This window comes from Tiliqua scincoides, chromosome 6, assembly GCF_035046505.1.
Source record: "Tiliqua scincoides isolate rTilSci1 chromosome 6, rTilSci1.hap2, whole genome shotgun sequence".
In the NCBI taxonomy this organism is placed as follows: domain Eukaryota; kingdom Metazoa; phylum Chordata; class Lepidosauria; order Squamata; family Scincidae; genus Tiliqua; species Tiliqua scincoides.
In genome coordinates this window covers 41,421,961-41,436,739 of record NC_089826.1, presented here as the reverse complement: position 1 = coordinate 41,436,739, position 14,779 = coordinate 41,421,961, and the positions used below count along the sequence as shown (strand labels likewise).

The 14,779-nt window shown below is 45.8% G+C and overlaps 1 long non-coding RNA gene across 1 annotated transcript in view; it reads right to left on the bottom strand.

The window, feature by feature from the left end:
- Positions 1 to 14,779, bottom strand: part of LOC136655966 (uncharacterized) — a 32,054-nt gene that overhangs the window by 14,359 nt on the left and 2,916 nt on the right. The window contains exon 3 of the long non-coding RNA XR_010794684.1: positions 9,962 to 10,107. This is a non-coding gene — a long non-coding RNA (uncharacterized lncRNA). The remainder of the gene's footprint in view (positions 1 to 9,961; positions 10,108 to 14,779) is intronic.

The window sequence follows — 14,779 nt, the reverse complement described above, 5'->3', positions numbered from 1 at the left end:
GCCTCTGTGGCCATTTGCTGGGTGGGTAGACCTGGGCTCCCGTCTGGACTTCGAGCCTGGGTTTACCTGCTGTGTAGACCTGGGCTCCAGCTTGAGCTTAACGCTTCTGTGGACATTTGCTGGACAGGCAGATCTGGGTCTGGGCTCCCACCTGGACTTGGAGGCCTGCTTGGGTAGACCTGGATTCCTGATTGAGCTTATAGCCTACATAAGAACATTAGAAGAGCCCTGCTGAATCAGACCAAAGGCCCATCTAGTCCGGCTTCCTGTATCTCACAGTGACCCACAAAATGCTTCAGGGAGCACAAAAGACAGCAAGACACAATCTGCATCCTGGTGTCCTCTTCTGCATCTGGCACTGAGGTAGCCTACCTCTCAAATCAGGAGCTTGCACATACCTATCATGACTTGTAACCTGTGATGGACTTTCCACCAGAAATTTGTCCAATCTCCTCTTAAAGGCATCTAAGCAAGTTGCCATCACCACTTCCTGTGGCAAGGAGTTCCACAGACTAATTACATGCTGGGCAAAGAAATATTTTCTTTTGTCCATCCTAACTCTCCCAATGCTCAATTTTAGTGGCTGTCCCCTGGTTCTGGTGTTATGTGAGAGGGAAAAGAACATCTCTCTAGCCATCCCTTGCATAATTTTATGTCTCAATCATGTCCCCCCTCAGGCTTCTGTGGGTAGACCTGGGCTCCCATTCCAGCCACTCTGGCCACGCTCCTTGACACCCACCCAGTGGGTGTTCCCCTGACACTTGATTTTGCTCTCCTTCCTGGCAGGTGACCTTCCCTGCTGGCAGGATAGTTGGGGGGGGTACGCACCCATGGCCTCCCCTGGATCCGCCCCTGCTTAGAACCTTTCCCACACTTAAGTTCTTGGTTCTCTTTAGCTCAAATACTTTCCATGTTTTCTCCCACCAGAAAAGGGGTTTCCCCAGCCCCTAAGCAGCAGCCATTAATTTTAAAAGTATACCTGAAAGGCAAGAACCCGCCCCCATGATTTCTCCAAACAGAAACATTTCTCCCTGCCCCCCACAGCAGTACCATTGTAGTAATTAGCATGTCCCACAGTAGAAGAAATAGCACCCTCCCTTCCCCCAGCCAGTACAAGTCAAAATCTCTCCCAACCTTCTTGTAGCTTCTCTTGACCAGCCCCACTCTCCATGTGCTCTGGATGGGGGCAGGGTGACCAGAGGTCATAACTTCCAAGGAGTGCCCCCCCCAGGACCCTGTTCTATTTGCTCTATACACATGCACTCTCTCTCTCCTCCCCAGTCCCTGCCAGAAGCACTGAGCTGTCTTCCTTCCTATGCACAAAAAGGAAGGTTGCAAAAGGCTTCAAATCACCCCCATTCGATAAAGATTCCATAAAGAGGACAGGTTTGGAAAAATGCTGGGGGGGGGCAAACTGCTGGCTCAGGGGGGGGAAAGCTCCCCTGCCCCCCCCCAGCTACGGTCCTGAGAGAGTAACTACTTGCAAGGTATTGGACAGAAATGGTTGACTAAGGGCTACTTTGTGGTAAAATCTCAGACAGATTGACTGTAGCTCCTTGCTAAGTGCACACTTTGTGACAAACATGGATTTTGCCAACATGCAACAGTGAGTGAAATGACCTGATTTTTTGGTGCTTCTCTATTGCACATACACCACCCACCTCAAATATATGGAAAGTCCTTTCTAGATGATAATTTGTGATGCCACAAATACACTTATGCTACTTGGTTGTCGCTAGGGTTCTAAATGCATTTCATCAGGGCAATGTAGGGAAATTCCACATCCCTGGCAGCCAAACTGCAGTGTAATACTACTGGGAAAAAGCCATACTCTTTCTCCATCTAGAGATTTCCTTGTGAGTGGAATGACACAATCATTGGTACTGACAGACTGATGCTAGTGACCTCATTAATGACAAATCACAGAACAGCTTTCCATTTTATGTACTTCAATATGAAATTAGAGGGCTGAACCCTCATCTAAACAAGCAAGCAAAAAAGTTGCCATCAGCAGAGTTCCCTTCATAGCAATGCACCTACCATTTCACAAGACTTTCCTTCTTTTTCTTTATTCATTTTTTGGGCATGCTGCCTCTCCAATGCATGGGGAAGGAAAGTAAGGAGGTAGATGATCCACTTCTCACTTGAGTGAGTGGGAAGTGGATCACTGCAGCTTGCATCAGCAGAGGGCTGGAGGGAGCTGGTAGCAGACTTGGAGCGAAGCACACCCTTCATCACCTGCTCCCTTGGACCTCCCACAAGCTGCTGCTAACACAATCTGCTTCACCTCAGCTCATGGCTGGGCTGGCAGTGAATGGCACTGAATGGAGACCAGTGCATCTAGAAGTACTGGTATAGGACTAGAGGTACTGGTATAGGACTGCAGCCTAATTCAGTTTGAATCTAAGAGCTGTGTGGCTGAACTAAGTGATGCCAGCAATTTACTACTGCCAACCCTATGTCACAGCAGCAGCTACAACAGCCAATAAAACAGCAGTCTCTTGCTCTTGGTTTTCTGGAAAAGATTACCAAAATGTTTAGAAGGAGTAGAATCTGAGATCTTCATGATTTCAGAAGTTGGGGGTTTATCCTGGAACTTGTGATTCTAAAGCATCATAACAGACAGCCATGCAGCTGGAGTCTTGTACAGAAGTGTTGTCAGCCTACTTTTGAAAGAATAAAACTTGTTCATTTTCTTTTTTTAAAGTGCCTGCCTTTTAATCAGTTTCTAGCCCACAACAGCACTATCCTTTGCACTGCGTGACTACCTGGTTTTTTAATAGCCTCTTGTGAGGAACTTGTCACAGGCTTTTTGAAAGCCCAAGTAAATTATGTCATTCAGTTCTCCTTCTATTGACCACTTTGGTTATATTTTCAGTTTGTAGCAGATGAGTGAATTTCCCATGGCTGAAGGTTTCCCACTTTTCGGTCACCTCTTCCTGGATCCAAATGCATTTTGTTTCTCCCTTTCTTTCTCCTATCTGTTGCGTAATAGAAAGTAGACCCGCAGGACCCTTATTTCTGAACTAGGAAGAGCTAAGGGGAAATTTCAAGCAAACACTCTTCATTCCTTATATGCCCTGCTAACTGGGCTAAGAGGCACCTTTTGGGAAATGATGGTTCTTTTATACATAGCAGGGAGAAAGCAACTGTTCCTGTTCATCCCAACATAGCATAGTTCCCCAATAACTGTTTGCTAGAGTCTTTTCTTTTAAGATTGTGAGCTTTCACAAATATTTTTTTAAATAATACTAGTTTTGTTTAGTATCTCCTCAGTTCTCTGGAAAACAACACATATGCCATAGCAGCCCCTAGAAATGAGAACTTGGTACTTGACTCCACAGTAGATATGTTAGTAACTTTTCCAACTGTGCCAACTTCACATTTCTGGGGACCCTCAGTATACTGCCCTCCATGAGCCCCTTCCTGTCTGAGAGATCAGATTACTCTGCTGTCACCACAGAAAGGATATGGGCCCAGAGGCAGTCTCAGGGATTGGCACTGGGCTGCCAGTAACTGCCAAGCCCTGACACCAGCCCTGCTCAGTAAAATCACAGGCTGTGACAACTACTTCGCCTTAGTGTAGCTGCACAACACCACCCAGCCATGTCTGAGCTTGGCTTAAAACACAATGTATATCACATTTTGTTTTATCACAAGGCAGCTTTTTCAATATTATGTGCAGGTCCGTGTTTGCAAATCAGAACTCCAAACTTCAAAAATTGTGGAAACCACAGGGCAGCATGCATTTTACCCCATGCAATCTGATGAGGCAGATTATTATTAATAGTATTTAGATTCAGTTTAGAGAGAGTGAATTACTTGCCCAGAGTCTTCCCTAACCAAAACATAAGTGCTAGGTGGCACTACACCACCCTGGCTTTAAACACCTAACAAGAAGCAGAATCAGCAACCTTACAAAAGATTTATCTGCCAAACAAGGACAACACTGCATGCATATGAAAAAGTGGACTCTAGTGTCCACAAAAGCTGTGCCACAATAAAACAATTACTCTTTAAGGTGCTACAAAACTCTTTCATGTGAAAGTAAAGAAGCCTTTAACTGAATTCAGAAGGTTCAGGGAGATGATATAAGAGACCAGAGATAAGTGGTCTTATCTTATAAGTGTTCTATATTGTTTTCAGAAAAGTCTGGGAAATGGAGCAAACTATGCTTGCCAAGGAGAAAACAAATGATGGCTGAGGGCAGGAAAAGAGTGATGTAGCACTCTCTTAATATTACTTGTGTACAGTGTCGTCACTAGGATTTGCGTCACCCAGTGCGAGAGGCCTGCGTGTCACCCCATGCAGTGGGCGGGGCAACGCCATAGGTGGTGGACGTGGTGATGTACCATCGCCCTGCCTCCACTAGTTTTTTGGCTGTACCTTTTGTTAGAACACAGATATTTGAATATGGTTTGTTTCATTGCATTCTGCATGAAATTACGCATTGACCGATATATAACATGATGGTCTTATTCCTCCAGATTCTGATTTTAGTGATTTTGAAAACTTGTAGAGTCACACACACACACCCCTATAACAACTTATTGCAGCAGTTCTCAAACTTTTAGCACTGGGACGCACTTTTTAGAATGACAATCTGTCCAGGACCCATTGGAAGTGATGTCATGGCCAGAAGTGACATCATCAAGCAAATTAAAATAAATAATTATAAATAATTAAATTAAAATAAAAGAAATAATTAAATAAGGGGGAGCCAGTCCTGTTCCACCAAGTGAATCTACTCTGAAGTAAGCCCCATAGTGGTCAATGGGGCTTACTCTCAGGAAAGTGTGGGTAGGATTGCAGCCTGTGAGCCCAATCCTATGCATGTCTACTCTGAAGTAAGTCCCATAGTGGTCAATGGAGCTTACTCTGTAGCCTGCCTGCAATAACAACCCCCCAAAAAGAATCAGTGAGATTTCCAGCCCTCCCCAGTGCCCAGTTTAAAGTTCTTCTATTTCAGGCATATCAAGACAAAGACCCACCTGGCTTTGCAAGTGCAAAATAGAAAACTTTCCCCTTACCATTCAAGCCTCTTTTTTTGTCCTTTTTAGTGGGGGAGAGAGGCTGCCTTCTGGAACATATGTTGAGCTTCGGTTCCATCAGATTGGGACCATTTTGGTGTCCTCACATTCCCCTTTGTCTGGCCTGACCACCAGCCAAGGCTCATCTGCCTACTCACAAGTAAACGCAACCATGAGGCTGCTTCACTTTCCATAGGGCTGGGAGGGAGGGACCTCCTTTTCCCTTTTGTGTTTTTGGGGGCTGCATTCATTGGATCAGGACCATTCTGACATCCTTGGAGTCCTCTCAGCCTGCCCTGTGTCCTCTCAGTCCTTGCCTGGACTAAGGCAAGTTCACCTACTTGCGAGTAAACACAGCCGCGCGGCTTTGTTTCGGGCAGCTGGGAGGGAGGCAGGGACCTCCTTCTCGTATCTTTGGGGGATGCATTCATTGGATCAGGACCATTGTGGTGTCGTTGGATTCCTCTCAGTCTGCCCTTTCTGACGGACTATGGCAAGTACGCCTACTCATGAGTAAATACACGATACGGCTCACTTTCATAGGGATCCATGCATGTTTTTTTTCCGGTTTTTTGGCCATAACTTTTGAAGGAAAGGAGCTATTTCAATTCTGTTCTTTGCATTGCACTCCGCTGGACATTCCACATCCAATGGTGTATGGCACGACGGGGTAGCTCCGAAAGCCGTGAAGTTAGCGCGTCCTCCCCCAGGGCACAACAACCCCCTGGCACGTCACCTGGTGTGGCCAGCACCCCCCTAGTGACACCAGTGCTTGTGTACAAATGCAAGAAGTAAAAGTAAAAAAATAACAGCAGCCAGCTTTATCAGATAGCAAACTGCCAGATTTATGATCAAATGGGAGGGGGGAATCCACCACTGAGGTGGGACAAAAATCTTCCCTTGCTTGTGCCCCATCTATTCCTCCTTCCCATATACCCTCCCTCAGCCCTCCTTCTTGATTGGTACCTCCTTCCTATTGTCTTCCTTACCACTTACAAGGTCCTGGTGGATTGGAGTGTTGTCAGAAGTTGGGAACTGTCCAAGGGCCCACATCTGTCAGAGGCCTGTTTGGGTTGACTCCTAGATGCTGTGTACCTATTGTAATGGTACCATCCAATGCACCGGAAGGGGAAAGGCAGGGTGTTCCATAGCCCAAGACAGGGCTTTGCCCCATGGCCCTCAGAAGCCTGAGGCCAGCACTACTGGTGGTGTGGGAGTGTTTTGCCAGATTCCAAGGCCAAGCTCTGCCTGGAGAATTATGCCCACTTTAAGCAAATTAGCTCCCCTTCTTTCCCCCAACAAATGACCCTGGTTTTGCCCTGCAGTCCTGCTGGACCCCACCTCCAGGGTAGCTCGCCTGTTCAACCTGCAGAGGTCCTCTCTCCTGCCAGCAGCCTCCCACCACTACAGCAGACCCTTGGTCCTCAGCAGGTCTTGGGCACAGCAGCCACACACCAAACGCCAGTGTCTCCAGCAGTCTGTTCCAGTAGTCCCTTAGTCACAAAGTCAGTCAGGAGTATCCTTCCTGCCTCAGGTGCTCCTTATATCCCTGAGGGCCCTATGGCCTTCAAGTGGCTGCAGCTGTGCAGCACACTCTGCTGGATGCCCAGGCCTTACCCTTAAAGGGGCCACTGCTGACACCACATCTACCTCTTCGCCAGGTCTTCTGCAATTCCAATACAGGGAGAAAGCAATGGAATGGAAGAATATTCTTTCTTTTCCCCTTGTATTCACACCGAGATAGTTCATAGACCCCTGCTTTTTCCTCATAATTCTGAAAAGTATATCATGATCATTTACTGCCCAATCCTATGGGCCCGCTACACCACTGGAACTCACATTCCGGCAGTGCAGAATACTTTAGGGCAGTTGCAAAGCACAACCAGCCATTCTGTGCAGCCAGGCAGGTGGTAAGCAATCACAGCCACCCATCATTGGCGTCCTGAACAGCTTCAGCATCTGTTAAGTTGGCACAGGCAAGGGGATGGGCGGAACAGTGCAGGGAGGGTTGTCGAACCAGGAAGGGGCAGTAATAGCAGCACCATCACCACCGATATCCTCCTTTCTGGCTTTGATCTACTTTCCCAAGTTCACTTGGACTTGCGCCAACAAAATTGGCAGTGCAGGTCTGAGTAGCCCCATCATAGCAGTCAAGGCTTATCCCCAGACAAGAGAACAAATGTTCCCTTACCTGGAGAAGACCTTTGGGTCTGCCTCCCCCCTACCCACCAGGTTGCAGTGCACTCTCCAGCGGCAAAGCTATATTGACAGGGTGGCGGCGGATAGGATTGGGCTGTTACTCTTCTTTTTTCCCCCCCTTATGTTTAGTCATGCATAAATCGATTAAAAACCAATAGTCCACAAATGAACCAAATAAACAATACAATAGAACAATACAAACTACAGCTAAAAGGAAAACACCAATATATATATACCTACATAAAATAACTCTAAATATCATGCCAGTATGGGGCATATTAGATCTCCTTCTTGCATCTCTCTCTTTCCCTCTACACTGTCTTGCCCTTAAAGGGGGTGGGAGCAGAGTGATAGAGAATGTCTACCTGCAGGAAGACTTCCCCTATATAACCTTCCCCATGTTCTAATATCAAGGGGGGAAAAAACCTTGTAGCACCAGTGCAGAACCATCTTTGGAATGGAACCACATTTATGGGACACTCTTTGTCTGAAGGCCGTTAAGCAACATCTTTTGCCAGCTGCTAAAAATGGATTTGTTCTTTCTGGTTTTTTCATATTTCTTCCTCTCCCACCCAGTAGCTACTCTTTTTGGTCTTGGAGCATTTGCTCCAGTTGCTCTGATTTGTTGAAGTGCTTATCCATTTGTTTAGTATTTTAAAAGTGTTTCTTATTTATGTTTCAGGTTTATATTTTATTTTTTCATAAACTATGTCTGCCACTAAATTAACAGGAAGGCAGTCAGTACGATTAAAAATAATATCCTACAAAGAATTAAAGCAAGAACCTCCTAGAATGCCCATACGTAAAAACACATAGAACTTTGGCAAAATGCTGGTGGAACAATTCTTGATGACACTATAGAATATTTGGGGGAAAATCCAGAAAAGCCTCAATTCTGATGAGCATGCCCTCCATTTAACACTCACAGTGCAATTGTAAGCACTGGCTCTACTAGTGCAGCGGCCACTGCACCAGCCTAAATGTGTTGCAGAGTAGGAAGCGCCAGTGAGAAGGTCTGTGCCATCCCACTAGCGCTGCAACCATGGCTGCTGGTGGAAGTAAGAAAAGTGCCAAATGGCACAGGGGCTTGGGGAGAAGGGACGGAGGTAGGGAGGAAAATAATATTTTAAATAAAAGAAAATAAAGAAATGAAATAAAGAAATGAACAGCTCTGTTTATATGCAATTATATGTACTATATTATAATGTGTAGAATATATAATGAATTTTTTATATGTAAACTACTTTGTGAACTATTTTTGTTGAAAAGCCATATATAAATATTATTGTTATTTTATATGCATCCACCTTGATGTCTATTGAGGTCCATTAAGACCTTGAGGTCTTAATAAAGACCTGGTCCCAAGACTCAGACATTGACAGTGTATCTGGTGCTTGACTAGAGACAAATATATCAGGCAGCCCAATCCTAACCTGTGCTGGTGCATCCAGGCTATGTGGTCTATGCCACATAGGGAGCAGACTGGGAGCATAGGAAGCAGAATGGAGGTCTCCTTCAGGTAAGGGGATATTTTTCCCCTTACCCCGAATAATGCTCCAGGCTGCCAATGGGACTACTTGGAACTGCATCAGCAAATTTGCTGGCACAAGTCCAAGCAACCCCATCTAGGGCATTCAGGCCTGGGAGAGAGGATAGGATGTAGCAGAGGCCTCCTCTGCTGATCCCATCCCCTCCTGGAACTGGTTCACCCCCATTTGCTCTCTCCACATCCCAAAATGTCCCCTCCATTGGGAGAGCACCTGTGTTACATGCAAGGGTAATGCGGCCCCCTAGCTGCCAAAAGTTGGACTGCCCTGTTCTAGGGTCTCTAAAAAGTTTGAGAATCGCTAGCATACTGTATTTAGTCTGTTATTATATTATATATTAAATATTATACTGAAGGGCAAGAAGCTGGATAGGACATGGAAGATTTATTCCTCACCTGCTGGAAATGTATCCAAGTCCCCTCTTCACCCAGTGTCTGACTTCAGAAACTTTATCAGATGTTTCTCACACATGATCACACCTGTCTTTGCAGGGATAAACACTGAGAACTACTGGTCTTATTGCTATTTTGCTTCTGTTGCTTTTGACACTCCCAATGATTAACTGCTGTTGAATGAGAAATTGTTTAAATTGTGTTTACTCTCTCTCTCTCTCTCTCTCTCTCTCTCTCTCTCTCTCTCTCTCTCTCTCTTAATTGATTTGATTTTGTCATATGGAGGTGTTAAAAGTTTGATGATGCCACGTTCAGCCATGACATCACTTCCAGGTAAATGACATCACTTCCGGTGAATCCTGACAGGTTGTCATTCTAAAAGTGGGTCTAAAGTGCTAAACATTTCAGAACCACTGCTATACATGTTTACTCAGAAATGAGTCCCATTCTATTCAAAGGAGTGGGCAGCCCAGTCCTAAAAGTGGCACTGCCGCTGGGTGCAGCGGCATCAAAGTGGCTACTACTGCACTGCAGCAGCTGCCAGAGGTCTCCTCAGGGGAAGGGAATTTTTGTCCCTTTCCCCTGAGGAAAGACCCAAGCCCTGCAATGAGGCTTCTCAAGACTGCACCAGCTATTTTGCCAGCACAGACTTGAGAGACTCCATGTCCGGCCTTCTGGCAGAGCTGGCAGAGCTCCACCAGTCCAATAACCCTCCCACCCTGATTCCTCCCCTGCCCCGCCCTCCCCTAGCCCTGTTCCGCCCACTCCTCACCTCCACCAGGATACTACTTACCTCCAGTGGCTGGAGCACTGGCCAGCATTCTCCCATGAATATATGCAGATTTCATCAAAACTTTTCTTTGTTTCTTTGTCTCAGACATTACCAAATTCCTCTTTTAAGATGGCACCTGTCATCTGCAGTCTTTATAAGTACCTGTACTGGAAAAGAAAATTAAAAATCTGTTGACCAATTGACCCATATCAGTAAAACCTTTTCAGATGTGGCCCACCTCACCCCAGCACTGTCTGTTCTAGTGGCTGTCTGCTGGTATTCCTTTGCATCTTTTTAGATTGTGAGCCCTTTTGGGACAGGGAACCATTTAGTTATTTGATTTTTCTCTGTAAACCGCTTTGTGAACTTTTAGTTGAAAAGCGGTATATAAATACTGTTAATAATAATAATAATAATAATAATAATAATAATAATAATAATAATAATAATAATAATAGATCATCTATTTTTAAAAAATCTATTAATTAAATGGATTGATTGACTAAACATTGAACCTTAAGACGCAAAAGGTAGATTTTACACTCCCTACACACATTTTTTTTTTAACACCCAACATCTACTAGGGCAGATAACCTCACAGAGATCTCCAGTGAACTGTGCACCACTCTTATTCAGTTTTTCTTTCCATACTCCACTTTTTCCAAGGAAGCTCTGATTCTTACAGTGTCTTTGACAGTTGCTACCACCTAAACTCCCTGAAGGAGGTTTCAAATAGTGGCAAGCAAGCCAGTGTGCTGCAAATGAGTACCGACAGTGTCAGCATTAATTTATTATAGAAATCTGTGGAGAGTTGAAGGGAGAATGATGTTACAGAAGGCAGAAGTCCTTGTGCCCAGGTTTCTCTGGAGCCACACAGAGTCCTTTTTTAGTTTGAGACTGCCTTAAGGCCTTGAAGTAATATGCGGGTGGTGTCTATATTCCTGTCTGAATCCGTGACTGAACTTGGCTTTGTTGAGGAAAATGTAGCAAGTGTTGGGCCAAGTGGCAGAATTCACTCAGAAAATTGTGTGACTCTGTTTTTAAAAATACAGCATTGTTTGATAGTGATGTTTTAAAAAGCAGGAGTTCCCAAACATAAAGCAGCCAGGGCCACATCACTTACAGCCAAATCCAATTTGGTGCAGAGTCTGACAGAACCCACTGGCATCGTAAATGACATTCTGGAAGAGTGCAGACAACGGGGAGGACTCTATGTACAGTGGTGGCAAAGAGAAGCTGTATCAATGTTGGTAAGTGAATGGGGTGAGTTGAAAAGGGCAGGGTTGGGAGGGCAGGAGGAGAGCTGGAGAAGTATTAGAGGTGGGAGAGGTGCCTGGTTCAAGTGACTTGCATCAGATGCTATCCCCTCGGAGTCAGCCAATATGCCCCCTTTGTCTCTTTGGACTTGCAACATTGAAAATATTTTTCTTTACTGTCACCATGTCTCCCCATCACCCTCCCCTTCACCATGGCATGCAGTGCAGCCTTATTTTTGTGCAGCTGTATGCTATGGCAGGGGAAAAGTTAGGATACAGCGGTCAGTCTTGCTCTTATGGTCAATGGCCAGAGCAGATTAATTCTAGAAAATAACGTACAGGTTGGACCTCAGTATCTGTGGAGGATCTGTTTCTAAACCCCTGGTGGATATAGATAATTAAATCTGTGGGTTGTGATCCAATAGGGCTTCTGGAGCTGTTCTGAGACCAGTTGAGGCCTCTGTAGGCCTCAGAAAGACTCCAGGACATGACTGGAGAACACCTCTGGTTGTGTCCAGGAGCTCAGGCCTGGGCTTTCACCACAAGTTCAGAAGCCATGAAGTGTTAAATCCACAGATCCTGAATCTACGGATTAGGAGGTCGGGCCTGTATTCATTTTGCACTCTTAATAATTGTACAATAGGAGAAAAATTGTTACAGCATTTGTGGCTGCAGAATTTGTGGTTCTCTCTGCAAGGATAGCCCAACTCAGCAGTGACTTAATCCAGGAGGAGAAAGAAGCGATATGGTGGCAGGAGGGGGTGAGGGGGAGAAGGCATGAGTGGGCTGCATGTAATTATAATGCCCAACTCAGCAGGGTGGTCAAAAGTGTTGGTGGGTTGTATGTGGCCTGAGGGCCCTTGGGGACACCTGATGTAGGAACATAGTACAAGATTAATTTGTCTGAAAGGAGTTAAGTGGTCTTCTGTGGTGCAGCAAAACTATGACATAGCTATACACAGAAGGCTGTGTCACACATGATGATTTTGCTCCACAAAATTATCTCAATGTAGAAGAAGCCAAGTGCCCTCCGTAGTATGAATATGCAAGATCCCTTGAGGAGATAGGGTACGGTGTCAGCAGTGGCCCCTTGCTTTGGCAGATCTGGGAAGCAGGGGTTAACACCTGGGCATTTAGAATGCCGTGAGTGTACTGCACAGCTGCAACCACTTGCACATCCTGTTACCATCTCAAGTTTGGTTGGCAAGGGCATGTGACAGGGCCTTCTCAGGAGTAGCTTCAAAATGTGGAATTCGTTGCTTTGTAGGGTACAGTTGTCTCATAAGAACATAAGAACATAAGAACACAGCCCCACTGGATCAGGCCATAGGCCCATCTAGTCCAGCTTCCTGTATCTCACAGCGGCCCACCAAATGCCCCAGGGAGCACACCAGATAACAAGAGACCTCATCCTGGTGCCCTCCCCTACATCTGGCATTCTGACTTAACCCATTCCTAAAATCAGGAGGTTGCGCATACACATCATGGCTTGTACCCCATAATGGATTTTTCTTCCAGAAACTTGTCCAATCCCCTTTTAAAGGCGTCTAGGCTAGACGCCAGCACCACATCCTGTGGCAAGGAGTTCCACAGACCGACCACATGCTGAGTAAAGAAATATTTTCTTTTGTCTGTCCTAACCCGCCCAACACTCAATTTTAGTGGATGTCCCCTGGTTCTGGTATTATGTGAGAGTGTAAAGAGCATCTCCCTATCCACTCTGTCCATTCCCTGCATAATTTTGTATGTCTCAATCATGTCCCCCCTCAAGCGTCTCTTTTCTAGGCTGAAGAGGCCCAAACGCCGTAGCCTTTCCTCATAAGGAAGGTGCCCCAGCCCCGTAATCATCTTAGTCGCTCTCTTTTGCACCTTTTTCCATTTCCACTATGTCTTTTTTGAGATGCGGCGACCAGAACTGGACACAATACTCCAGGTGTGGCCTTACCATAGATTTGTACAACGGCATTATAATACTAGCCGTTTTGTTCTCAATACCCTTCCTAATGATCCCAAGCATAGAATTGGCCTTCTTCACTGCCGCCGCACATTGGGTGGACACTTTCATCGACCTGTCCACCACCACCCCAAGATCTCTCTCCTGATCTGTCACAGACAGCTCAGAACCCATCAGCCTATATCTAAAGTTTTGATTTTTTGCCCCAATGTGCATGACTTTACACTTACTGACATTGAAGCGCATCTGCCATTTTGCTGCCCATTCTGCCAGTCTGGAGAGATCCTTCTGGAGCTCCTCACAATCACTTCTGGTCTTTACCACTGGTCTCCCTCGTTGATCTTTCACCAGAAGTTAAATACCTGACACAGGTTCTCCCTGAATTCTCGATTTGTTTATTCTTCCTTATGGCTTCTTTGATGGCTGCCTTTGCACTCACCCCAGCAATGTTTCCAAGTGCTGCACTTTATTCTCTATAGGAGTCAATGGAAACTATTTATTTTAATATATTGAAGACAGTAAAGGGGTTTACTTAGATCATTGGGGTGGAGGGCTAAACCATTTACCTGGTGACCCCAACCATTGAAAACTGAATCATCTCTGTTTTGTATAGCCCCATTCTGAGTTCTGTCACATGGGAGTTTGATGGAATGTTGTACTTTTGCAACCATACAGATGCATTCAAGTCTCTTATATACTTAAGGAATGTGTCTATTTATTCTACTTTAAAGGATGTAGGTGCCTGCACGTCTTCATGCTTTGTTCAACTGAATTTAGGCCTCCTTGGCAAAAGATGAACTTCCTTCACAGATGGCATTTCTGGATTGGCACAAATAACAAGACAATTGAAGCACAGACACAGTGGTCAACAATGACTGGCCTGGGTCTTTCAGTACCTTTGGGAACAGCAGGATACACATGTGAAATAAATGCACTTTGTCCTATCCCAAGGAATGGGATGGTGAATATGGATTTCTGAGGTGTATCTGTTAGTAATTCTCTTAGTTCACAGAATTAATATCCTTAGAGTTCTCTCTTTACATCTTCGTATAGTGACTGAAGTGTTTAGCAAGAAGGGAAAAGCAGGGGGAAACACACACCCCCCCACCACCACCAAAGGAACACACAGCAGACTCAGGACCCAATCCTGACCTGGGCCAGTGTCAACACTGACCTCCAGCACTGGCGCTTGGTGTCACAAACGTGCTGTAAGGCATAACTGAGATACCCTGCGCCAAGTTAGTTCTGGCTCTGACCCAGCATCAGTTGGTGCTGAGCCCAGTACCAGCCAGATGCCACCTGGAGTAGGTAAGAGCTCTGGGCAGTGGTGAGGGCCTCGGGGGCAGGGGGGAGGCATTCAAGAGCAGGGGAGGGGGGCTGGGGAACGAACCAGAGAGGGAGGGGGGTGGGACCGGTGCGGCCCAGCTCTGCCAGAATCTGAACTCTGTATTAGGCCAGAAGGCCTGGCACATAGTCTCTCAAGTCTGCTTGGGAAAAACACCTGGAACAGACTTGAGAAGGCCCATTGTGAGGCTTGGGGCTTTCTCTGGGGAAAGGGGACAAAAGTTTGTGTCCTCTGAGGAGACTTCTGGTGGCTGCCACAGGATGCTGCCACTATCCAACTATCCA